General features: G+C 34.8%; 1 protein-coding gene across 2 annotated transcripts in view; it reads left to right on the top strand.

Annotated features, from left to right (window-relative positions):
- Positions 1-20145: 20145 nt before the first annotated feature.
- The window catches only part of LOC112127895, a 96689-nt gene continuing 89634 nt past the window's right edge, over positions 20146-27200 (top strand). Inside the window, exon 1 of one of the 2 annotated variants that reach the window (XM_024229441.1) lies at positions 20146-20321. The gene's annotated coding sequence lies outside the window, so the exon portion shown is untranslated. The remainder of the gene's footprint in view (positions 20322-27200) is intronic. The other variant, XM_024229442.1, reaches the window with a different exon arrangement.

Raw genomic sequence — 27200 nt, forward strand, 5'->3', positions numbered from 1 at the left:
TTAGGTACATGTTTAAAATAGGAGGTAGATCAAATCTATTATATTATTTATGCTTTTGTCTCCATGTTTAATTTTACATTTTTTTAAATTTATAAACCAATCTAGCTCCTTCCCTTTGGTAAAACTGTGTAACACTGTTGTATTTAAATTTAAAATTGTGCCGTCTAGCAGCAAGATCGAGAATACAGCGATAAAGGAACGATCAGGTCATAGACCTCATTACAAAAAACTATTAAATTAAAACAGTTTTTAATCGAGCAAATCGATATAGAACAAAAAAATCACATCAATTAAATTAGGTAAAGTCGACGATATTTTAAATTAAGAGCGGCAATTTGTCTCTTTTACCTTGCGGCTAAAGCACGTAATGAGAACTTAAGAAACCCCGCCTACACTTGCAATTATAGATATCTTAAAGTGCTTAAGACTTAAGAGAGAAAAAATGTAATGAAAAAATTATATAGATTGAAGAAATGCATTTCATGCAAATCTCATACTCGTAAAATTGATATTAGGTTTCGAATTTTTTTTTCTTCTTCGGGAGTTTAATAATCAACCAGAAATGTGATGAATTGATTTGGCTCTTATTTTAAATATTTCAGTTAAAGCTAGAAAATTAACGTCAAAATTGGTGACAAAACGACTAATTGTAAAAAAAAAATTGAGTACAATGCGTTATAATAGATAGTTGGTAGAAATGGATTAATTTATTTGCAGCATAAATTTTCTGTGGTGTTAATTTTTGTTGAAAATTAATGAACTTAGTAAGTTTTCCTGTTTGGAAGAATGGTTCAAGAAATGGATGATTGGGCTCCATTAAACCAAATCCAACTTAATAAACTTTAACCATCGCCATATCTCCTCCAACCTACTATAACGTTTTCCCATCCAAATAACCCTTTTTAGTTCAAATTAAACTTTTTTTAATTCCACATTAACCCTTTTTCAACTTAAAACTAAGTCTTTTTAAACTTCAACTTAACCCTTTTTAACTTGAAATGAACCATTTTTTTAACTTTAAACTAACCGACAATATGAAATATGTGCATGAAATTAGATTTTTTTTAAACTTTTTATTTGTTTTTTACAACTGCATTCTTCGACGCAACAAGTAAAACATATAATATTTGCATATAAACATATTAACGGTAGCATGAAAATTTGAAGTTAAATTTAAAAATTAATTTAAGGATCATTTGTTAACCCTTTTTTACCTGAAATTAACCCTTTTGTAACTTAAAATTAACCGTTGTTAACTTCGAATTAACCATTTTTAACTCCAAATTAACCGTTTCTTTAAAGCAACAAAAATTTAGGAGATGGTATGACATATGTACAAGAAATTAAATACTAAGCATTAATTGAAGTATCATTTGTTAACACGTTTTAACATCAAATTAACCCTTTTATCACTTCAAATTAACCTTTTTTAAATTCAATTGAACCATTTTTTTAACTTCAAATGAACCCGTTTTTACTTCCAAATTAACCGTTTCTTTAAAGCAACCAAAAATTTAGCAGATGGTATGAAATATGTGCATGAAATTAAACAAATTAAAAATTAATTTAAGTATCATTTGTTAACACGTTTTAACTTCAAATTAACCATTTTATAACTTCAAATTAACCGTAGTGAACTTCGAATTAACCATTTTTAACTTCAAATTAACCATTTTTTAATGTCAAGTGAATCTTTTTCGACATACAATTAACCCTTTTGTACCTACAAATTAACCTTTTTTAACTTCAAATGAACCCTTTTTACTTCAAAATGACGCAACAAAAAACTTGAGATGAAATGAAATATCTTCAAGTAATTAAATAAATTTAAAATAAATTGAAAAATTATTTGTTTTTATATTTGATTTTGTTTTTAATTTTATTTGTGATTAATTTTTATGTGGTATTTCACGTATAAAACAATTTTATATTTTTTTTTTAAATTCTCAAATTAAAAGAAAAATGTCTTATTTTTATATTTAATTATATAAAATTTTGAATACAGTGTTGAAATGCAACAGTGTTACACAGTTTTACCAAAAGGAATGAGCTATATTGTTTTATAAATTTGAAATTTGAAAAAATGTAAAATTAAACATGAAGACAAATGTATAAATAATATAATAGATTTGATCTACCTCCTAATTTAAACATGTACCTAAATAATATTTGAAATACAAATAAATTCCATTATATTTCGTGGTACGATTGACCAAATAACTTCTTACAATTAATTAATCTTTATATAAGGTATTGGTTGAAATGAAAAAGTTATTGTCACGAGCGGGATTCGAACACACGACCTTCGGCTCAATAAACCGCTGCTCTAACCCCTCGAGCTATCCTGACTTCGATCCACCCGGACACAAACTGCCCATCTCAACTTACCTTTCGAATTTTCCCGCCTTTTTGCCATTTTTCAAAGGAGGGAAAATTCGAAAGGTAGGTTGAGATGGGGAGTTGGTGTCCGAGTGGATCGAAGTCAGGATAGCTCAAGAGGTTAGAGCACCGGTTTATTGAGCCGAAGGTCGTGGGTTCGAATCCCGCTCTCACGAGACTTTTCATTTCAACCAATACCTTACATAAAGTTTAATTAATTGATACATATTAATGACTAATTTAAAATTATTTTCTTATAATATTTGTTAGGATGATATTTAGCTGTTGTAATTCACTTTTTCATACGTTAACAATTCAGCGCCAATAAAAACCAGCTTCTCATTGGATCGGCAGGCTCATTATTACACTTCATGTCAAGAGACCTGATGAAGAGCTTTAAGGCTTAAAATACTGATCGATGAAAACAACAAACTATCTTTTAAAGTTGTTGAACAACAAGGTTAAGTTTTTCCAGCCTTTCACTGGAAAATATTCAACGATAGAAATAGTGTTTTGTTTTTGTGTTTTTTAATTTTTGTATAGTATTTTAACTTAGTTTTTATCAAGAGTATTGTACTGATGTCTTCTCAACTGACACAACGACTCGCGTTCCACGACTGAACCGCTGAATTACGAGAGATGTCAAGTCCTTGATTTAAGTAGTTACAGGTTAAATTTTACAAACTGCCAATTGGAGACAAATGTATAAATAATACAATAGATTTTGATCTATCTCCTATTTTAAACATGTGCCTATTTGGTATTTGATTGAGGTTTATCATGGTTTGTGCTGGATAATCTTTAGCTAATAGTTAGTAGTGCTTTTCAAAGTCTTGTCTTTGGGGCAACAAGAAAATGACATGTTCTATATCAGGGCACGTAACCCAAGTTAAGTTCGATGAGGATACTATCGCCCCTGAACCGTTTTGCAGCATACCAAATGGCTAAAAATTTCAGACTACTTTTTGTCAGACATTAGCAACATGAACGTAGAAAACGTTATAATAAGAGAAATGATAAATGATGGAGTGTGGTGTTCAATCCTTTTTAAAAAGATAGTTCCTACTCACAGTAAGTTGTTTTGGAACGATCCGGATTTCGATCCTTTTAGCTCATCATCAGGTTGAAGGACTTCTACAACCACGTCTCTCGACATGAATTGCCAAAGTGAACCTGCTGATACCTCCGCCAACGCGACGTTCCAATTAGCAGCTGATTTTTTTAATGGCGCTCAATTTGAACGTGCGAAACGCGGAAATTATAACACAAATAAATATTATACTAGTAAATACTTAATATTATTAAATTACTATAAAAATAATAACAATTAAAATAATTAGTTTAATTATTTGGATGTTTGATATTATTTATGTACATATTTAAAATGGGAGGTAGATCAAAATCTGTTATATTATTAATGCATTTATCACCATGTTCAATTTTACATTTTTTAATTTCAAATTTCTCAAACCAATCTAATTCTTTCCCTTTGTTGAAACTATGTAACACTCTTGTATTTAGATTTGAATTGAAATTACGTTTTGTTTCTTTATACGTTATAATAATGTAGAAAAGAAGACAAAAACGGCAATTCGGAGAACTTTGTCATAAATTGGTACGAGGTCTGCAGAAGGATGGTTATGGTGAAAGTACATTGTATGAGTTAATTGTTATAATCATGACAAGAAAAAATACCCACTTTTTTGGCGATCTGTTCGAACTCAACGATTTCAATGCAATTAAGACCAAGGCAACAATTAAAGCGTTATTCCTAATCCATGGAAATATCGTAGATTTCAGTATGACTTGAAAGGTGAAAAACTCAGTTAAAATGTAAGTCTAAATTTCGAAATGGATTATACAGTCTTGGCGTTTTAATCCAGGCTAAAAACACGTTCTTACGTTTTACGCAATTAGTTCGCCGTTAATTATTCGGCCGGCGATCATTCATAAGGTGAGTGAAATTCATTCGAACGTCAGTCGAAATGTTGAAGTGAGTGGTGGGGCCACCCCGAGCCATATACGGCCAGCCTCTTGATAACGATCTGGTTCTACATCCAAAAGTTCAAACTTAATGTTTATTTCGGAATCCGAATATGCTTTTGGAAAAAAACAACTCAGTCGCAAATAACATCTCACACGGATCTCCTTTAAACTGAATAGTCGGTTTTAATCTCAGAGATACCAGAAAGAGAGATAACTAAATTCAATTTTTTATGTTCTTACCCTTCTCGAAAAATCTGAATATAAAACACCGCCGAATTGTATTTTTTTAAACCAAAAATCTCCTAACGAATAAATTTATTCATATAAAATTTAATTAAAATAAGAAAGGCTGGTGTTTGTCAACTTCAACATATATTTCATGCTTTATATTAAACATCATAGAACATCATCCGGAAACTTACTTCCTGTAAGTAAAAAGATAAGAGAGCCACATCATAGGTCGCAACAGAATTGTCTTTATATTTGCTTTTGGAAATACTTATCCGGTGTTCCTCTCTGTAGGATATCCGTTTAATTCAATCCATAAAGAACAGTCTGAACAATCGTCGCTTGTGAGTCGTACTGGTCAGCGTCTTTTCCTTTGTCTCGAAGGAGTAGAATTCCTTATTCTCTCCGGCCATAACTGGGATCTTAATGTCATAATTGAATTTTGCAGAAAGTCGCAAGAGTGATTAAGTGACCTGGGATTAGAAATTAAAACTAGAGTAAAACAGAGGATAATGATAGATAGATAGAGAAGTGAAGAAAAGAGAAGTGAAGGGAAGAGAAGAGTAGAGAGAAAGAGAGAGGGAAAGAAAGAGATGTTAAAAAGTGAGGAAAAAAGAAAGAGGAGGAGAAGAGGAAAATGGTGCGAGGGAGAGAGAATGGGTGAGGGAGACATAGTGACAAAAAGGCGGAGAAAAGAATGAAGGTGAAAGAAAGAAAGAAAAAGAGAGAGAGAGAGAAAAGAGAGAGAGAGAAGAGAGAGAGAAAGAAAGAAAGAAAGAAAGAAAGAAAGAGAGAGAGTGATAAAAAGGCTGAAATAATGAAGGTGAGAGAGAGAGGGAGAGATGATAAAAGAGTGAAAAGAAAACAGAAGAAGAAAGAGGAGGAGAAGGAGAGATGGAGAAAAGAAGTAGAAAAAAGGAAGGAAAAGAAGAAGAAAGAGGAGGAGAAGGAGAAGAAAGAGGAGGAGAAGGAGAGAAGGAAAAGCAGTAGAAAAAGGGAAGAAAAAGAAGAAGAAATAGAAGGAGAAGGAGAGATGGAAAAAAGAATTCGGAAATGGGAAGAAAAAGGAGAAGAAATAGAAGGAGAAGGAGATATGGAAAAAAGAATTTGGAAATGGGAAGAAAAAGAAGAACAAAGAGGAGGAGAAGGAGAGAAGGAAAAAGCAAGTTGGGAAAGGGAAGAAAAAGAAGAAGAAACAGGAGGAGAAGGAAAGATGGAAAAAAGAATTTGGAAATGGGAAGAAAAAGAAGAAGAAAGAGGAGGAGAAGAAGAGATGGAGAAAAGAAGTAGAAAAAGGGACGGAAAAGAAGAAGAATGAGGAGGAGAAGGAGAGAAGGAAAAATCAGTAGAAAAAGGGAAGAAAAAGAAGAAGAAATAGGAGGAGAAGGAGAAGAAAGAGGAGGAGAAGGGGAGAAGGATCAAAGCAAGTTGGGAAAGGGAAGAAAAAGAAGAAGAAAGAGGAAGAAAAGAAGAACGGGAAAGAGGGAAAGACAAAGAAAAGGAAGACAAACATAGATAGAGTGAGACAGAGTGTGTGAGAGTGAGAGAGTTCCTTAGTCTCCCTTTCTGTGTAAATCAGAAATTTTTCTCCTTGCATAATTTGATTCTGATAGGTATGGCTGCAGAATGTATTCTGATATATTCTTACTCCTTGTTTTTCTAACGTAAGGTGTTTTTGAAATGCTTAACATTCGCACCATTCCTGGAAATGTCATGTATGTAAGAAACTCGGGAATTCTTAAGGCCGCGCATTGCTTAGAGTCTAAACTTCTCAATTTAAACGAATTATTGCATTTACTACGATAAATAAGTAATACATAGTTGCATCGTTGTCGTTAAAGACGAAAAATAAAACGCTAATTCTCGGATGTCCTGCCTTCATCCTTGACCTTTTCCTATCCCGGCCGTCGGGCAGGAGCGACGCCTTTTAATTTGTCAGCCTTTTCTTCGGCGATTTTCCCCGTTGGTCAATCTCGTTTTCCGGCTTGGTGCAACCTGGTTCCTGAAATCGCACCACAATTAAAATCAGAAATCTAGGATAAATGTTGTCTCTCGGGAGAGGAATTGGATATCTTAAGAAATCTGGTATAACTGCAAGTTTTCTATATAACGCTAACCAGTGTTGATTAAAGGAAAGGAACTTCGAGACTATTGTTTGTTATTTTTTGTTTGATTAATACAAGCATTCATTTGGTATCAAAGGTTTTCATCCAAATATATGCCAACTACGTGCAAAATGGGTTGCATGACAAGACCCGTATAATCAACTCCTGACGACAAATGGTATAGAACACGGAGAATGAAGATATTTCATCGGTATGAGACAACCGACATCTTCTGCTTCTTCCAAGAAATCTCGTGTGCATATTGTGACATGGGTCGTCCTTGAAGATGCTGGTGGCTTTTCCCTTTCGGACGGGGGTTCAATGTTCAACTCGTTCTTGAGCGATTGAACTTGAGACTCGAATCAAGTTCGAGATGCATCCTTTCGCTTCTGTACGTCTTACAAGTCTTGTTTTCCCCTTCGAGACAGGACTATCCTTCCTCATCTACCATCTCACCACCTGGGGAGTGTTGTTCGACTCGGGTCAGGTTTCCCTCCAGGGGGCGGGTTGGAGCAAAGGGTTCCGATCCTGACAGCCCGGGATCCAGGGATTTATCAGACGGCAGTTTGCGTGAAGGCGACCTTGTAGCCGGCTGAGCCCCGAAAAACATATGGTCGTTGGGTCGCTCTCGATGGCCTATTCAATTCAGCTTTTTTCCTCTGCAACCGAGCCGGTCGACCTCCAGGATCTTCTTCCGTCGCTTAATTATGTCACGAAGTGATCAAATGGTCCGTCCCATTTCAACCTATCTCAGATCTTATAATAAATAATATAAATGGAGAATGTCGAGTAATTCATATTTTATTAAAATGCCAAGCAGACAGTCCTGTTTAAAGTTAGGATGTTTTCTTCGACCAAACCTTATTCTTTATCGGTAACCCCCTTTTTCAAAAACAGGCTGATCTAAATTAGTCTGTGATCCACCGCTCTTATTTGGCTGTTTGCTCTGTTCATTTACAATTAGATCCATCACAATCAGGCCTAAAAGTCCGATTAATCTCAACCATTCGTGACAGATGTGCTGTATAGTGAACTTAACGAGGGCCCCTGAGATTTAAGCCCATTCATTCAAGACTTGGCTTCCGGTCGCAACACCTGATCAAACCGATTTCAGCCCTTAGGTTCGTCCCACACTCATTGCATACCATTCCCGGGTCTATATATCAAAGTTGAATCCGATAGAATACAAAGGAGTCGTTTTTCTTTTTCCAGCAGCAATTTAGCAGAGTGTTAAGGTTAATTTACTCAGATAAATTCTACGTTATAATTAAAAACCGATTGGAATAGCTTTTTAGAAAAAATAATTTGTTGAATAGTGAGGAACAGTCAAGGATGAAAAAAACACCTTTTTCTTTTTTTTAACGTTTCGATCTTTATTCGGGTCATCTTCAGTGTCTGTGTAAATTTAAAAAAATTAGTTGACTGGAAAAATTGTGCAATACACATGTAAATAATATAAATTTTGTGACAAGTATTTCATACATAAAGTGCGGTGTTATTCTTGTGGTTTCATGTTTGCTTCCTGTGAAATTGTTGAGAAAAGTGAATTTGTATTCTGATGTTTTTATATGATTGTGACAAGGTGGGGAACGCGGTAAATCTGGGAAATTTTCTTTGATCAATTGGAAGATGCTTAGATGCTCATCCCAAGCACTTCGGGTTTTCTAGCATCAACTGAAGAGTCACACACTCACTTTGTTTCAGCTTCACAATCCACTAAGCCGTATGTCCCTTCCTAATCGACGTTCATAGTTTTTTATAAGAGATATCTTGCCTGATGCGTTACTAGTTGTTTTTGGGTCATATAAACCCTCAGGGTGCCGGTGTTTTAAAAAAAAAGCCCATTTGTAAGTATGTCGGGTTCGAATGCAGGTCCGCTGGATTCGAACCCAGGACCTTTACCTTACAATGATGAGCGCCGTGTCGATGCCAAAATCGTTGCCTCTCCTATTTTTTCCTTCTCACTCTCTCTCTCTCACTCTCTCTCTCTCCCCTTCCTCTCCTCTCCTCTCCTCTCCTCTCCTTAGAGGACATTGCGTCCTAAATTTGTACACATAAAGAATATAAGTTTACTCACTCTTTATCTCCCTATTTCACTCTTTACTCCCATCCTATCTCTATCTCACTCATTTCTCTCTCTCTCTCTCTCTCTCTCTCTCTCTCTCTCTCTCTCTTCTCTCCTTAGAGGACATTATTGTCTTAAATTTGTACAAATAAGGAATAAAAGTTTACTCACTCTTTATCTCTCTATTTCACTCTTTACTCTTTTCCTATCCCTCTCACTCGTTTCTCTCTCTTTCACTCTCTTATCCTCTTTTCCTCTCTCCTCACGCACTCTCTTGCCCTCGTCACCATCTCTCTCATTCATTTTCTCTTCCTCTTACTTTTTATATCACTCTCCCTCTCTTTCTCACATTCTTTCCCTCTCTCTCTCTCTCTCTCTCTCTCTCTCTCTGTAAAAGGATGTAATTTGTGTAATTTCTAAAAGGCGCAATAAAATTTTCGAGAATCCCTACACCCATAAAACGGTGTAAAAATATCAAAGATTTCCAGAATCATCTTAAAAATCATCTCTTATCTAGTTATGATTAATGTCTTAAATTTAACTTCTGTTGTTGTTTTGTCTTGTTTTATATTACTATTTAGTGAGTCAAATTTATTTGTAGATTTATATTGGTTTGTTTATAATTCATTATTTGTACTGCATTGTTTTTAATAGTATTTTTGTTCACTTGTTTTATTTTAATTGCTAAATTTACTTTTTAATTGCTTAATTATTATGTAAGTTCAATGTAAAACGAATAGATGGAACATATTGACAAAAATAAGGTTATTCGATGTAATTAATGTTTAATAAATTAGAAGTAGGTTAAACCTGAGACAAAATCTTGTGTGATTGATAAATAAAGCGTTCATCGTCATCATCTGTATATGTATATATATTATTTGCTTTCACTTCCCCACCTTCTCTCTCTCTTTATCTAGCTATCTATCTATCTATCTTTCCACCTCTCTCCTTCCTTCTCATTATCTCTATTTGTTTATTTAATTACACATCTATCTTACTCTCTCTCTCTTTCTCCCTCTCCCACTCTCTATCACTCTATTTCTATCCATCTCTGTCTATTTATCCATTTTTCTATCTATTTATATTTCCCTATCCATCTTTCTATCTCACTATCTCTATATTTTTATTTATCTATCTATCAATGTATACTTACCCTCTTTCCCTTTCTTTTCCTTACTCTATCTCTATCTATTTACCTATTCATCTGTCTTCCTACCTTTCTACCTTTCCATCTCTCTTATTCTTTCTCACTATCTCCATCTATTTATTTACGTACCTATTTATCTATCTTACTCTCTCTCTCTTTCTCACTCTGTCTCTATTCATCTCTCTCTATTTATCCATCTATCTGTCCACTTATCTATCTACATTTCCCTTTCTCACTCACTCACTCTCTTTCTCTCTCTCTCTCCTACTCACTCTCTGATTCTTTCTCCCTTCAGCAGGTGCAAGTGTGTCTGTGCAGTAAGTAAAGTTAAAATTCCTGTCATACTACCATATGACAACTACACCTTGGGTGTAGCGGACTAATAGCTAAACCACTTTGGAATACTTCCTCTCTATTCACAATTAAATACCCATGGGCTATGCCGGGATTCGAACCCAGGACCGCTAGCATGGCAAATACGAGTCACATGCCCTAACCACTCTGCCACCACGGTCCATTAAGTGTGCAGTGTGTATGTGTTTTGCATATAATTTGAACTGTGCAAAAGGCTTATTAAATGTTATGATATTTACGATTTGCGAACCCACACACCTTTATATGCAGCATTTTTATCGAATAGTGTCTGAAAAGACAGCCGACCTTTAATGCAAAATCATAAAAATTATATGTAAAAAATTCTAATGATTATTCAGAAATCTTGAGATGCGGTCTGGTGTGATGTAGGTTTCAGAAAAACATTTTCTTTATCGTGCCAACGTTTCGATATTTATTGCCATCATCTTAAGGGTTCAAAATGTTTATTTTCTGTGTAATTGTGCCATTCTTGCGTGTCGTGTATTCATGAAGTGTTGTGTTGGGCGCTCTCAACACGACACGCAAGAATGGCACAATTACACAGAGGACAAACACTTTGAGCTTTGAAGATGATCTCAATAAAGATCGAAACGTTGGCACGATAAAGAAAATGTTTTTCTGAAATCTACATCACACCAAACCGCATCTCAAGATTTCTGAATAATCATCGACTAACGGTCACTAATCACCACACACAAAAAAAATTCTAATTTTTGATCAAGTAGTTAAAAGTATTTTGAGATGTTTGATAGCCGAACGGAGATGAGGGAATAATACTTTAATTGCACAATGGATTCATTGGCTTAAAATAGAAACTTTTTTAACAATAACAAATTTTTTAACAACACACATTTTTCCTTTTTGTTTTCAATTTCACAATTTGGTGATTCGCAATCTGGATTTATTATCGCTTATGAAATGATTCGTAGATCAAATATTTTTCTGTCTGAATGTACTTAAATCGTAACTTACTTCACACCTGACACCTTGAGTAAGCTTGTTTTGAGTGAAATATTATCTCTAATCCAATTGAACGGACAGAACTTTGGCCACCGCTTTCTTTGATTTGCTACAGACCATTAGAAAAAGGCATTTCGATTCGTTTCAGGTTATTCTCTCAGATGAGATAATGTAATGTAAAGACTATTATGTAAAAGGCAAACCTCGTCGCAAAGGGTCGTTAAGGGCGGGTCAGGTAGAAAACGACCAAAAAAAAGTATTAACCCTATTAAAGGATTGAAATAAGGATATGGTAAGCCAACTCCTGATTTTAAAGGAGGTGAATGGGAAAAAATAAATTAACGCTTACCGCAGGGGCCTTGCTGGCCACAACGTTTAAGGCGTTGACATGGTGCACTGTAAGGCAAAGGACCCGGGTTCGAATCCAGCGGGCCTACATTCGAAAGCGACGTAGTAACGAATACACTTTTTTCAAAAACACTTTCTTGAGAGAGCGAGAGAGAGAGAGAGAGAGAGAGAGAGAGAGAGTGAGTAAGAAAGAGGAAGAGAGAGCGAAAAGGGGGAGGGGAAGGAAGTCGGACTATTTTAGAATAATAGGGCCACAGAATATGAAAGAAGGGCATAGCTATTAACAGGAAAACACATAGGACGATGTCTCAAAAGTACAGATTTTACGACTTCTCAATATTTAAAACATTATGTTGTTCAGCGCTAGAATTATTATTAATATTACTATTAATTTCTTCGATCGCACTTTCACTTATTCGAATTCTCTATGTTCGAATATCGTTCGTTAATAAAATATGGGCATTTTATCCGACTCTTTTGAGTGGGCTCTTGGTCATCCGGGCCTTTCATCTTTTGATTTCTTTCAGATCATCCATAATTCATAGCCTTCGATTTCGTTTAAAAGGGTGGTAAAAATGAAATCTCTCCGGTTAGGGTAAGAGCAGACAAAAATCTAGTTTGCTAAAGGTTATAAATATGAATTATTGGTAAATGTGAAAAGAACAAGTGTGGAAATATTTTACTAACTTGCTCGCAGTGTAAACAATCACACGCGTTAAAGACTTCTTTCTTCGCAATTTCAGCTTTTACTCGTGCAGAATTGCTCACAGTGTAAACTTGTTGCACGCTGATTCATAGAAAATCATTGGCAACTCCTTTCTTTGATATTTCAACTTTTACTCGTGCAGAATCGCTCACAGTGGAAACTTGTCGCACGCTGATTCATAGAAAATCATTGGCAACTCATTTCTTTGACATTTCAAATTTTACTCGTGCAGAATCGCTCACGTGTAAACATGTTGCTGATTCAGGGAAAGTCAATGAGAGCTTCATTCTTTGTGATTTCGGTAATTCAGGATCTTTAACATCATATAAGTATATGATCTTTAATCAAACAAGGCAGTTGCTCGTCAATAATTTGTAGATACTCATTTCCTAATGGCAGTGGAAGAAAGGGATACTATCGTCATCAGTGACCCAGGGGAAAAAATACATAACCACCTGATTTGTGAAATATCTTGAATTGTGCGGATGATTCGGTCCTTACGATCATCCAGGTCCGCATATCCTCGCTGTTTTTGTTTGTCTGAAGTGTTTCGGTTTTTCACCGTCTCTTGCTAACTTGGCCGCAAGTCTGTTTTCAGTCCAACTCTTAAATCTAAGGACGAAAGAAGATCCTGCACGACCTCCATTTTAAAGGGGGATTCAATCCTGAAAATCCAACCTAATTTATACGTGAATTTATTATGTATTGGGTTGTCCGGAAAATAATGCAGGATTTTGGTATTAAACAAAAAAAAAGAAACTAGTTACTTTAAAGCAATGTTCTTTAATCAAAATAATTTCCCATACTCTCAATACATTTCTCCNAAGTGTTGACATTCATACAAATGAGTAATCCTGTAAACGTAAACAGAATATTTTATATAGATTTTTTTTAATGAAAACTTAAAATCCTGCATTATTTTCCGGACAACCCAATATAAAAAGAAAATGTAGCGCCTTTCAATCGAGGACTCCAGGAGGGGGTCGACGGTCCACTTCGATCCAAAGGAGATCGGATATTCTCAAGGCGGTTCACATTTCATATAAATGACCATTTAGTCATGCAATAGTCCGGCGAATTTCGACCGGAAGTTTACAAATAAATATTATAAAACTATTCGTAGTGGTGAACGTATTATATCTCCACCCTAAATGATAAGAAACATAAGTAAAATAGAAATACAGTTCATAAACTGGACTGTTTCTAAGTAGAAAAAGATGTTTCCTTCCGCCTGCAGATTTGATAAAAATGTTTTAGATAAATATTGACGGTTTTTTCATACAAATCGGCGAACAGCGGTAAATATCTGCCGAATTGTTCTGTATGTTTCTAAAACGAAAAGTCTTTACTTTCGTTTCGGAATTATATCAATTAACTTTTCACTTCGAGACAAAACCTGACATGAACAACCTATTATCAGGTATAATAAATCAACAAAATATATTGTCCATTTAACTGCGTATCAGGGTAATTGGGGATTTGTTTATCTCGAGACTGAGGGGGCCTTGAATTTAAATGGATTTCTTTCATAAATTCTCGAAGGATTTTCTTTCAATCGAATTCAAAACTACAAGAATTTTGCAAAAAATATTATCAATTGTTAAATCCAAGGGAAAATATTGTGTTAAGATTTAAAAGAAAATGACAACTCCGTTGTTTAGCGTTTCTTTTCTTCTGTTATCATCATATTCGGTTATAACATTTTCTCTTTTTTTTTTTAATAAATAACTACTTACTAATAATAATAAATACTTTTTAAGAGAAAGAGTTAACTGAACTGAACTAAGGAACTAGGAAAAAATCTTACAGTCTGTTGAATTAATATGGTTATAAAGACTTTTTAACTATTGCAAATTCAAGTCTGATGAAGGCTTAGCTTGCGTTTAAGTGATATCCACATTATTAACTATCATCTTAGGAAAGAAATGGGAATGTGAGGAAACGATGGAGTTCACTCGGCTTAAAATTTAACTCTTTAAAGGCCTAACAGTTTGTTAAATGGTTAGCTGGAAATCCCATGAGGTTAGTGATGAGTTTAGATTGGCGCCAAATAAATCAGTGTTGCCAATATACGTGCAGAAACAACACTGCGCCCGCCCTAAATTCAAGGGATTTCCTGCTTAAACACAATTGGCTCTGAAGCAACTTAGGGCAGGAAACGGTTAATTTATAAACTGTACATGAAAAAGTGTTTGGCAAATATAAAAATCAATGCTAGATGGGGCGGTGGAGTGAAGAGCCATGTTGGAGATAGACGATGAGATTGGCGCCAAAAAATTCAGTGTTGCCAATACACGGGATGAAACATTGAAAGAAAAACACTGCACACGCTCTAACCGATTGAGATAAGCTAACATTTAGCCAATATGCTAGATCCAGAAAGTCATGTTGGAGTACAAAATTCCAAGATGGAGATTTTATATTGACGTAAAAAATATCAGTGTTGTGAACAGGCAACAAACAATGGAATGAAACATAAAGAATGGTTATTAAACGAGAGTTACATTACTACTGCTCACTGGCAACCAAGAAAACACAAAGTTTAGTACCATAAGTTCACAGCCCTCGTGATGATGATGTGTTTTTTACGTATAAACGTACATGATTTGCGTAAAAGATACAACAATTTACTATTTCCTTTAAAGAAATTGATAGCCTCCAAGATTCCTACTGGAATCGTTTTAATTCTTCACTCCATTTGACCGGGTGATGCATTTAATTTTATGTTGTTCTCCTAATATATGATGATTTTTTTTTACCTATAGATTTTTTTCTTAATTTAGTTTTAAATAATCAACAAGCCAAACAATAGAATCTAACAAATTAGTAATTTGATCCTATCGTGAAACTGAATAATAAAAAAACATTAAAAAATTCGACGCTGTGTGTATTAAATCGTAATGCAACCATCTCAGAAAATATTCTTTTAGGTATAGGGGTGTTAGATGAATCGACAAAAATGTATTGGTTATCGGTTGATGGGACACGAAAGGAAAAGCGAAATACGACCGACCACCGTCCTGTGATATTCTTAAGAAATTGTGCTTATCCCTGGGACATGGTACCGATCGCTATTTTATTTGTCGCGGATTTTTCCATCGCGATTTAACGTAGGCGGTGTTTACATATACATTTGAAACCTGGGCTGACATTAAAAGCGAACACGGTGAGGAATACGTTTGGAATTCCATCCAATTAACTCCAAACATTAGACGTACCCAGTTATGCGTTGAATTTAAACTTTTTAATTATCCCGTGTCCAGAAGCTTCTTTATTGTCAGGTGGACGCTGCGTTTTCGACTTTCAACAGATTCGGATTTATGCGATGTTGTCTCCACCATCGCAACATTTCGTAAAAATTATTCAAGATTTATACACAATTTTACACACACCTCGGGACAAAAGCATGTAAATCATTTTTCATCGAACGTACGAAATCCGTTTAGTAACGAACTAGAACAGTTGCCGTGCAAGAATAGAACATAAATAACTGATATGGTTGAAACAAACTCTCAGACCCTGTGCCCACGCAAAACTGAACGTTTTCGAACTGAACGATAGAAAAATAAAACAAACCTTTAATTGAACTATAAATTTTTTATTTATTGAAAAACGAAAAAAAAATTATTAAACATTTGCATAGAAATAACCTATATAGAGAAGTTAGAAATGGCCTAATTAATAAGCAAACAATCAAAAGGATAGAAAAAATATTTTCTTTGAGAGTTAAATAGCACTAATATATTCAAAGATAAACACAACAGGTGGAAAAACGTATGCTATGTACGACCATGACCATCGATGACCAATTTAATTTTCTTGGGATAGGTTTACAAAAACTAAACACATTACATGCGCAAAACAAGATTTGAGTCAGGAAACACAGGAAAAGTGTAAAAACCAAGAAACGGATTCCCTTGCAAGGAAAGCTGATAGGCCCTGAACGCTTTTGTGGTATCCACCGATCAACGATCATCTAAGGAAAAAAATGGCGTATGTGAGGAAACGATGGAATCACTCGGTTCAAACATTTTCCGGAGAGAATTTGGAAAGAAAGAAACAGTAGAATGCATCGAAGGAAGCAGGAGAAAAACTCTTAAGATCTTAACAGGAAAGTATTTGAGGAAGATCTGTATCAACCGGTACATGCAGAAGAATGCGTTCGGAACGTCAAAATAATGAACGAGAAAAAAAAACAACCCCATCATCTTGGAGCTAGGAAAAGCTCATGTAGACTCCAAAAACGATCAAATTGGATTGGGACTAATAACGACTGACCGGAAAGTCTCAACAGCGAGATTAAGTACACCTCGGTCTTTTAAGATGAAATATATGCTATCAATGCTTGCGCCATAAAAAAATATTAAAAGAGGTTACATTAACAAAAGTCCTCATAAGGACAGTCTTTCAGCCATAAAAGCACGAGCGCGTAAAAACGTCAGATCTAAATTAGTCAGAGAATGCATCCAACACCTAGAAAAATACAACCAATATCTTGGGTGCTAGGACATAAAGGAGTTCTGGGTAATAACAAGCAGACCTGCCAGAGGATCTGCAAGACCTATCGGCAAGACTTCTCTATTTCAGAATGGCTCCACAAAAAACAAAAGAAGTGGATGAAAGGTGACACGACGAGGTGCCATACACAGCAAACGTATAGATAAAGAACCCTCACCAAAACTGGTTAATCGGTTCACTTTGACAAGGTAAAATTCAGAGGAATGATAGGATTACCAGTCAGTGGCATATGAGAAAACACGTACGCAACATGGGTATATTCAATCATAACCTATTCGTAGGCTATGCAGTAAGGAAGAAAAAGCCGTCTTCGAATGTGAAACAACCTCTCAATAGAGATATAACATAGTCCATCATTAAGACTCATGAAAAACAATTGTAGAAATTCCAGTCAATGATGTAATGGCTTCTTAAGATAAGTAATATGAACTGAACTAAGGAACAAGGACAAGTAAGACAAGACTGTAGTGCTTGGGGAGTACAAAACCGCCGCTCCCTAACTCTCCATTACCATCAACATCACCAGGCAGGTGAGTTCCTGGGGATGTCTGTCGACGCATATTATCCCAAACATTGAGATTTGACAAGGAATTTCAAATTAAAGTACACGATAAAGCAGACTGGGAGAAAGGGATCTCAGTTAATGCTGACTACATATAGTATATATATACATATATATATAGACTGAATTTGGGTAAGTAGCTGAAAATAAATGAAGGATTAATTAATAATTAATATGACGCTTGTGCAATGTATTTGAATACTGTATTTATTGAACACTGCTGGGAAGATCAGAGAACTCATGAAAGTGATACCTCCATTCCTAGGTTATTCAGTAAGGGAGAAAACACTGATAATCTGTAAGGAAAATTCATCTAGGATATCAAGAAACCCAGGGAAAAGAATTGCAGCAATGACAGTCAATTTTATACTTCTTAAGAGAAGTAGTTGATTGAAGTGAACCAAGAAACTAGAAAAAGTACAGTAAGAGAAGGCTGCAGTGTTAGATGAGTACCCCCTGTTCCAAGCATTCCATCATCATCATCATCAAACTAACATTGCAATTAGTTGAAATGGGGCTGGGACTCACAGATATGCTATAAGTGCAGAACGTGGGAGAAAACTCTCTAAAAGATTGCAGGATGTCAAATATGTTTGAATTTTTAAATCTACGTATACGTCTTCTCATTATACAGATATCGTTATTTTAGTTTAAACGTCTTCTTGTGTTTGCACGTTGGCCAAGGTGTGTCCCTCTGGTGGAATGTGGATGAAGTGTTGTAGGCAGTCTTCTTCAAGGAATTTCTGCAAGGTAACATTGACCATCGTCATGAACGACAACAACATAAGAAAACACCTACACAACAAGAGTAAATTCAATGATAACCCCATTCCTAGGCTCGGCAGTGTAAAGAAAAAATCTATTATTTGAAAGCAAACATGACCTAGGATATAAAGAAGATCCAGGGAAAAGAATTGCAACAATGACAGACAACCTAATACGTCTTAAGGGAAGGAGTTGATTGAACTGAACTAAGGAATTAGGAAAAGTACAGTAAGATCATCATCTACAGTGCTTGGATTTGAAACCTATTCCATCCTCATCATCATCAACCGTAGTTGATGTGGGGTTAGACTCACTGATATGCTGTAGGTACAGAACGTGGGACACGATAACTCTAAAAGATTGCAACATGAAAATATGCCTGAATTCTTAAATACACACTGCTGGACAACTTTAACGCACCATTTAATTTATTTAGTTTCAAATTCAATCCATTTTTCTACATTAGTTACGGATAAGTAGGAGCTATCGTAGTCAAAATAAACGGTAAATAATGCATAGCTTATATTGATTAAAACCATACGCACAAAAAGTAGCATTACGCCCTTCCTTTCTGCTATACTAAAGAGCACTTTCAGATAATCTATTTCCTTCGTTGATTTCATTTGACATTATGCTTATTCATAAAGCTTTTTCAACGGCTCCAGTCAGGCATTTGATTATGCAATGTCAGGGTCATACCGCCATTAGAGAAAGTATCCAGCCAGCGCGAAGTCGCCAGTAGACTGAGTGTAAATCTCTCTACAACAAGAAGGGTTCTTCGGCTCCTCAGAGAAACAGGGCTTCACACAAGAAGGCCAGGAAAGGGTCGACCTAAGTCTAAAGACTCAGAATAGATTCATCCGTCATCAGACTCTATGAAACCGCAGACGGGAAATGATATCTCATCTGACAATACAAGTTCGAAATATTTCGATTTCTTCTAGGACTGTAAGAAGACTTAATGAAAATAACCTCAGGACCCGGCAATCGGCTTGCGGACCCAAGGCCCGGCATCCGGCATATGGACCTCTTCTTACCACAGCTCAGAAAACAGCCAGGCTTGAATTCGCACGTGAATTGACATTTGAAGATTGGGAACGAGTTCTCTTTACGGTTGAGGTGAGATTTGTCCTCAAAGCTTAGCGTAATTCCTTATGGAGACAGATCCCAGAGAAAAGAACTGCAGCAGTTCTATCATAAACTTCTTAAAAGGAGGAGTTGGTTGTGCTGAACTAATGAACTAGCAAAAGAAGCAAAGGCTGCAGTGTTTGAGGAGTACGAAACCCCCAGTTCCTAGCAGTCCATCATCATCATCAACCGTAATTGCAGTAGCATTAGGACTCACAGATATGCACAGGACACCATAACTCTCTAAAGATGGCAGTAAGCCAAATCTGCCTGAATTTTGGAATCTTCTCATTATTGTTATTTTAGTTTAAACGTCTTCTTGTGTTTGTACGTTGGCCAAGGTAAGTATTCTCAGTTGGATTGTGGAATAGGTGTTATCGTCGTTATTCCTTAAAGATTTGCTGAAAAACTACTGTCGCATGTTGGAACAAGCTTTATCTAATCGCATGAACTATTGCGGACAGGTTAAATAATTTAAAAGATCTCGAGCAGATCTCGTACACAGTATGTTAATAAGTGATGTACAAGAAATATGAACCGTTTTTCCCGAGTTGAAGTAGAATGCGGATACTTTGAAAATTCATTTCGAGCGACTGGCTGGAACGAGTGGTACGTGGGCGTCGGGGACGTCGATCTCGACGATAGCGAGTCCTCGTCTCGGGAACACCGTCGCGCCTGGATTTTCTTCACCTTCGCTTTTCCCGAGCACAAATGCCGATGTAGCGCGCTCCCGAGGGGCGCACTTAAGATGGGACCCACCGCGGTATCAAAATGTACAGGCGGGATAAAAAAAAAGAGTGAAAACGGCCATAAGGTAAGAAAAAGAGAGGGGAAGTAGGGATATGGTGGCCAGGAGCTTTTAGAGAGGGAGTGAGCAGCCATCTTGTCCAACTCTTCACAGTTAACTTACTCGACTGAGCGCGGGCCACCGCTTCCCATCCTCTTTAAACCTCTCCAGTCTGGTTAAACTCGTTTTTCACGTTGTAACCCCTAGTTACCCTCGGATCTGTGCCCCCCTTCCAATGTCAACAAACCGGAAACTGTGAGTGAGTAAACAGCTAATGTTTATAGTGTATTTTTAGTTAGTTCGACTTTTGTCTTGTGCCACACTTTTAATTCTTTCGACTAAATTCAAACGCTCCACCGGGCCGAAGATCGTCCAGATATTCTTCGGCAGTGAAAACTTAACGACCGGCGGCCGACGCCAACCAGCCTCCGCCACCTCTTGCTCTACTTACGCCTCCTTCACTTTTTTTTTGCCTTCTGTTTAATTCTTAACCGGAGGATTAAGACATCCCTCAATTATTGACTCTGTTGGTTGAGGCTGTCCGATCCTCGTTATCAAACTCTAAATTCACCTGTATTTGTATTCTTCCATTCTAAATTACACGAATAAAGAAATAATTTAACGCTTCATTTACCAAAATGTTTATTTCTTATAATGCGTTTTGCATAATTAAAAGGCGATAATGTTTGAAATCCACTATTGCTCAGAATGTCTTTTCAATTTTAGCCGAGCATCAAATGATATTTGATATTCAAAAACTTTACATTCTAACATTTATTTTTAATGGAAAAAACCAGTGCTTGCTAAATAATTATTTTCACTTTCAAGCAATGCACAGATTGTTTTTGTTTTGAAGTTCCATAAGAGATGGCGATCTGAATCGGTGTCTGGCTAAAATAGACCTAGGAAATCCTCCGCCTATTCGTTTTTTTACTTTTGCACTTACGATAACCGGCAAAAAAAAACTCCTTCTGGACTGTCTATTTATAAACTTTGCGTTATAGCATCGCGCTTGATGTAAACAATGGAAAGCTTGACGTACTTCTCGCGCCCCGTCTTCGAGCCTGGCGGATTAATTTGACGGATTTTTCCGGATAAACGCAAAATCAAGCCGCGAATTTATTCTTGCCGCCGCATCCGGCGAACTGTGAATTCCAGGAATGGTCCGACGGAGAGTGGGGAGAGGCGAGCTTTTTTTTTCTTCTTCTTCTTCTCTTGAATAACAAGCGTGAGCGCGCGATTCCATCGGTAAAAATGCGACTTTGGGCCCGGCCCGACGACGCGCTTTGAGCTTTTCCTCAACGCGGATCGAGGGCTTTTAACGAGAAAGGCGCGAACACGAGCAAGAACCAAAACGTGGACGATTAAAGCACCCACCCATGATCTCTTCGGCTCCTTTTGCGCCTCGAAAGAACAACAATTTGATCCGATTCAATTTTAAAATTCCCTCCATTTTCAAACCGATGATATTAGAAATAACAGAATAACCATCAAGCATTGGCGCCTGTTAAGTATGTCTGTGCTGACCACCTGTTAAAGTCACTTAGAAATAATAGCTAATTCCTAGCAGATACTAGAAATACGAAATGTTTCCAGAGTAATTTATGTGCTGGGGGTCAGTTAGAAGTGAGACCCACGCCTTTCTCTATAAGTCTTGTGCAAAAAAAAAAAAAAATTAACTCGTGTACTACAGTATTTGTTCAACGCGCTACTTTCTAAAAAGCTAAAAGCTGCAAGGGCAAATGTGATAAACTTCATCCTTAGAGAATTATGAATTCCTTTTTTTATTTACAGAGAACATTCCTTAAAAATAATTTGTGGTATATTTCTTCTATAGTTTTATTATATAATAAATTCTAATTAAAAAAAAACGTAAAGAAGCTCCTATGCTTAAAGCACCTTCCTTGCATTCCTAGTTACAAAAAGCTTTGAACTATGGAATGATAAGATCGATAGTTAAATAATTGCTTAAAAACTGACTATGTTCAACTTTATATATATGAATCCATTATATGTAGTGGTCTATTGACCAAATTACTTCTTTCAATTAATTAATCTTTTTATGTAAGGTTTTGGTTGAAATGAAAAAGCTAGTGCCACGAGCGGGATTCGAACCCACGACCTTCGACTCAATACACCGGTGCTCTAACCCCTGAGCTATCGTGACTTCCATCCACTCGGATACCAACTTCCCATCAACCTACAACCTTTCGAATTTTCCCTCCTTTTTGCCATTTTTCAAACGTCCTGTAATAAGGATTTCATTTCCATTAAATAGACCACTAAATACAATGGATTTAATAGGTAAAACGAAGTATAACTTCACTAACAGCTTCCCGTGGCCATTTCATTTGTCGCTGAGAATCGAATCCTGATTACACGACATTTGAAAAATGGCAAGAAGGAGGGAAAATTCGAAAGGTTGTAGGTTGAGATAGGAAGTTGGTGTCTGAGTGGATCGAAGGCACAATAGCTCAAGTAGTAGTGAGCCGAAGGACGTTGGTTCGAATCCCGCTCGTGACACCGACTTTTTCATTTCAACCAAAACCTTACATAAAACATTAATTTATACATATGTCTTAAATCAATTGTAACTCACGCATTAAAAAAAAGAAAGAGGAAAAAGTGGCGTATTGTTTATAAGAACCGCGTATTAAATGCGTACACATTTTCCGTTGTCTTTATACCTGTGATAAATCATAATTATACGATAACATGATTAGGTCGGTTTAATTGCCTCCCGACCCGGCCGGACTTTCATAGAAAAAATCAAAAACTTCTAGTCTAGTGAAAGGGCTTTGGGAGGCTTTAAGTGTACACGCCGAATCTCGTTGACGTTTATAAGCAATTAAGCTTTAATGGGGCGAGATTGAAAATCTCAGACGAAACCCGTTTGACGGAAGAACGACGAAGAAACACTGCGAGGATAAGCGGACCATCATGGCCAGGGACGATCAAACAACTGTTTAACACCCATATTTATACATTTTTAGCATGATTTTTGTCTTTTCCCCGTTGTCGCCTGTGGCGTAATGAACTTAGTAGTCTATCAGACCAAAACGGTGACGATAAGAAGACCAAAATAGTCTAAAACGACACAACAATAAAATAAACTCTATGTTCTTCGTTTTTTAAAAATAATTATGCAAATTATCTCTTTACTCATCTTGTGGGCCGATTTGAGCTTATACAAATCCAAATCCAAAATACAATCCTTTTATTGATTGATTTATAGACATTGCATTTTCAACATGCATATATGTACAGAATTGAGCTTAGGTCTTCCGACGAACTTGACATTCCCGAACGCTCCTTGGGCAACAGGTCATTTCAGCCCCACGCACGCTGAACGCACTTAAACGTATTCACGCAATTACGTAGTGGAGTACTCAATATTACACCATCGACACACTAAGCCTTCGCGCTAATAAATGCATTCAACCTAATAATCCAAACAAGATATCTCAACTGTATACAATAAAACAGCCCTGTTTTGACCAAAAATCCAAATAAAACAATAAAAAGAACAATATAGAGTGGTACAACATGCTCTCTATATGGAGCCAAGGGGTATTCTTAACCGGGTCTTAACATAAAAAAATTAGGAGATGGTTTAAAAGATAGGCCTATAGAGTAAAATTCCTGAATTTGAGGTTTTTAAATATAAAATAATTGGGAAAAGTAAGTAAAATTAAGATTTATATGAAATAAAATATAAAAATAAAGGATTCTATGTTCTATGTTTGAGAAATTGTGGTTTTTAAGAACTCTTATTATTTTATAGTAAAAAGAAGAATCATATGTTTTTATAGATTTTCCCAGTCATATTAATAAATATCAAATTAATATTTTTTAAATTTCAAATTAACCATTTTTAACTTCAAAAGATTTTTTTAAAATTAACCATTATTAATATAAAATTAAACTTATGATTTACATGAAAAGGTTTAGAATTGGTTTAAAATATAAGCATATAAATTATAATTGCTGTATATATATTTGAGATTCTTTGACCTAAAAAAATAGGGTAAAGTAAGTAAAATTAAAAACTATATAAAATAAAACATAAATATAAAGGATTCTTTTTTTCAATTTGAGAAATGTGAGAAATTGTGGTTTTTAAAAATCAATTTTATATTTTTAAAAAATCGAATTAAAAGAATTATTTGTTTTTGTAGATTTTCCCGTCAAATTAACCATTTTTAACATCAAATGAAATTTTCTTAATTAACCATTTTGAATATAAAATTAAACATCATTTAAGCATTAAAAAATTTAGGAGATGGTTTAAAATATAAGCGTATAAAGTATAATTTCTGTATATATATTTGAGATTCTTTGACCTAAATAATTGGGTAAAATAAGTAAAATTAAAAACTATATAAAATAAAATGTAAATATAAAGAATTCTTTTTTTCAATTTGAGAAATGTGAGAAATTGTGGTTTTTAAGAAAAAAAATTTCTACTTGCTTACATTTTGAACCTTCTCCTAGGGATTTTCACAACGCTTAATTTAAAATTAAACGGGGCAAATTTGACGTGAAAGAGCTTTGGTTCCCCGCCACATGAATATTTTAAAAATGAAAACGTTATTAGAATAAACACTATTCCGTCTAATTATCAGAGACCTTGGAGCAATTTTAGAGAGATATACCAAGAATAGTAAGTTTTTTTGGGGTCAAGTTCGTCTAGATAAACGGTTTTTTGAATTGCCCACTTATTAACTCGAAGAAAGCTTGGAAAATACAATAAGTCAAAATGAATAAAACCACTTCGTCTATAATTTATAAATTATCTTTCGACCTTTCGTTCTAGAGATTTTCACACTCCAGAAGCTTCATAATTCAGCTACAAGCCATCTAATAGGATTTCGAAAACAGGTTGAAGGAGATTAGGCTCGGAAGGGAATATTACGATTACACGTCGAGGTTAATAATAAAACTATTGTATTCCAGAATGACATGTTACGGATTATAAAAATTGGCAAACCCTGTTTTTTTTTTTTTTTTAATTTCATTCTGTTAGCAATTATAATAAATCGGACGCCGAGGCTGAAAGCAATCGGCCTTTTTGATCTGGAAACAATTGAGAAGTGTGAAAGGAGAAGTTCAGTAACATTCTGTTAAAATAAATAAATGAAACTGGTGGGAGAGGTCGGTGTCCACTGGGCGCGCCCTCCTTTCTTGGCGTTGCAGTCTCCATCGTACGCGTTCAACTCTGTCCACATGTTTTCAGAATTGTACGTACAAATAGAATGAAAAAGTGGCCAACTTGTGTGTATTTGCAGGCCTAGTTACAATTTGAAAGCGGAAAGAATCATGGCCAGTCGGTGTGCACGAATCACAATTAGCCATCTTCTGGCCTCACGTTCCCGTCTAAAAGTCCAAGAATGTAATTACACACTTGCTGTTATTAAATAACGATAACCTTAAAATTTATGGGGTTAGTAATCTTGAAACGTTGCCAGATGAAAAAAAATCGTTGATACTCAATATGTGTATTTTTAATGACTGGACTTAAATTTGAACGTATTCTTTCAGATAAAATACAGGTAGTTATTTTCCCCCTTGAGAACGTTTCATTTATCGAAATTAAGCTATAACCTCTTCGCGAAATAGTATGCAAATTCTTAGGGAATTACATGCAAATAAAATTTTATTAACTGCAAGAAAACCCAAAATATAAAGCACTTTACAAATAAATAAATTAAATTAAATCTAGTGAAAAAAATAGTTTATAAATTAAACCTTGAGAATTAAACCGTATAATTGTAACTAGTTTTTTCTTGTTACTTTGCTTGTATTAATATCTTAACTAGGATATACAAGAACGGTTAGGTCAGGCGCGTATACCGGTTCTGGGTTCGAATCCCGACAAACCCCAAAATCTTTAAATTTATCATAATATGAAACAAAGTATTGTTAAATTACTGTAGTTGGACCTTATCCCTACTCAACGATGCTTTCTTCTTTTAAAACGTTGAATTTGTGGTGGAACGAGTGACTATATTTAGCACTTACAATTTAATTTATTGTGATCGATCTCTAGTCATGGAAGACCTGGAGGTTTCTGAAGTAAAAAATTCTCGGGGCTATAGCATCAATTAAACAATAATAAACAATAAATAATATCAATATAGCCAAATTAAATATTTTTTACTTCAAATTAACTGTTTTTAATATCAAATTATGTATTTTTAATTTCAAATTACCTCTTTTTAATTTCAAATTAACAGTTTCTTTAAAACATTAAAAAACTGAGTATGAAATATAACCATGCAAAGTAAAACTCCTGTATATTTGTGAGTTTTTATAAATACAAATTATTGGGCCCTTAAAAGATCGGTTGAAAACTAATTACAATTAAAATTAAAAATCTTATCCAATTAATTATAAAAATACGAGATTTTTCTTTTTAATCCCTTATTTTTATAGGTTTTTAAAATACTACGTGAACATTAATTGCAATTAAAATTAATTTTTTTATAAATTAAATTTAAAACCAATTTTTTAAATTGGACTTTTTTTAATAGAAAATATTAATTTATATTTTTAAAAAACTTGAATTATTAATAGAAGAATCATTCATTTTTAGATTTAATTTTAAATCCTTTTTAATTTAGATTGTAATCAATTGTCATAGTTTTATGAGATCAGTTATTTCGTAATATTTTTTACATATCTCTAATTAATAGAAAATTAATTCGTTTTGATATTTAATTTTACAGAACTTTTAATTTTAATTAATTTTCATGTGGTGTTTTATACAATAATCCATTTTATAGTTAAAAAAATCTAAAATTAAAATTGTTTTGGATTTATATATAAAATTAAAAGAAGAATGTTTTATGTATATTTAATTTTAGATCATTTTAATTTCAATTTAATTAATTTTCTATAAGGTTTTCTAAAAGCACAGTTATTTTCTATTTAAAAAATCGATAATATACACGAATTTTATTTTAAATCTCTTTATTTCATCTCCTAAGTGTTTTAATCTTTTCAAAAAAGAGTGAATTGGAAATTAAAAAAGGTTAATATGAAATTTAAAAAAAAATGAAATAAAAGAGAGTTAATTTGAAATTAATAAGCGCTAATTTAAAAATAAAAAGGTTAATTTGTAGATAAAAATGTTAAT

This window comes from Cimex lectularius, unplaced genomic scaffold, assembly GCF_000648675.2.
Source record: "Cimex lectularius strain Harlan isolate CLEC.00 unplaced genomic scaffold, Clec_2.1 scaffold361, whole genome shotgun sequence".
NCBI lineage: Eukaryota > Metazoa > Arthropoda > Insecta > Hemiptera > Cimicidae > Cimex > Cimex lectularius.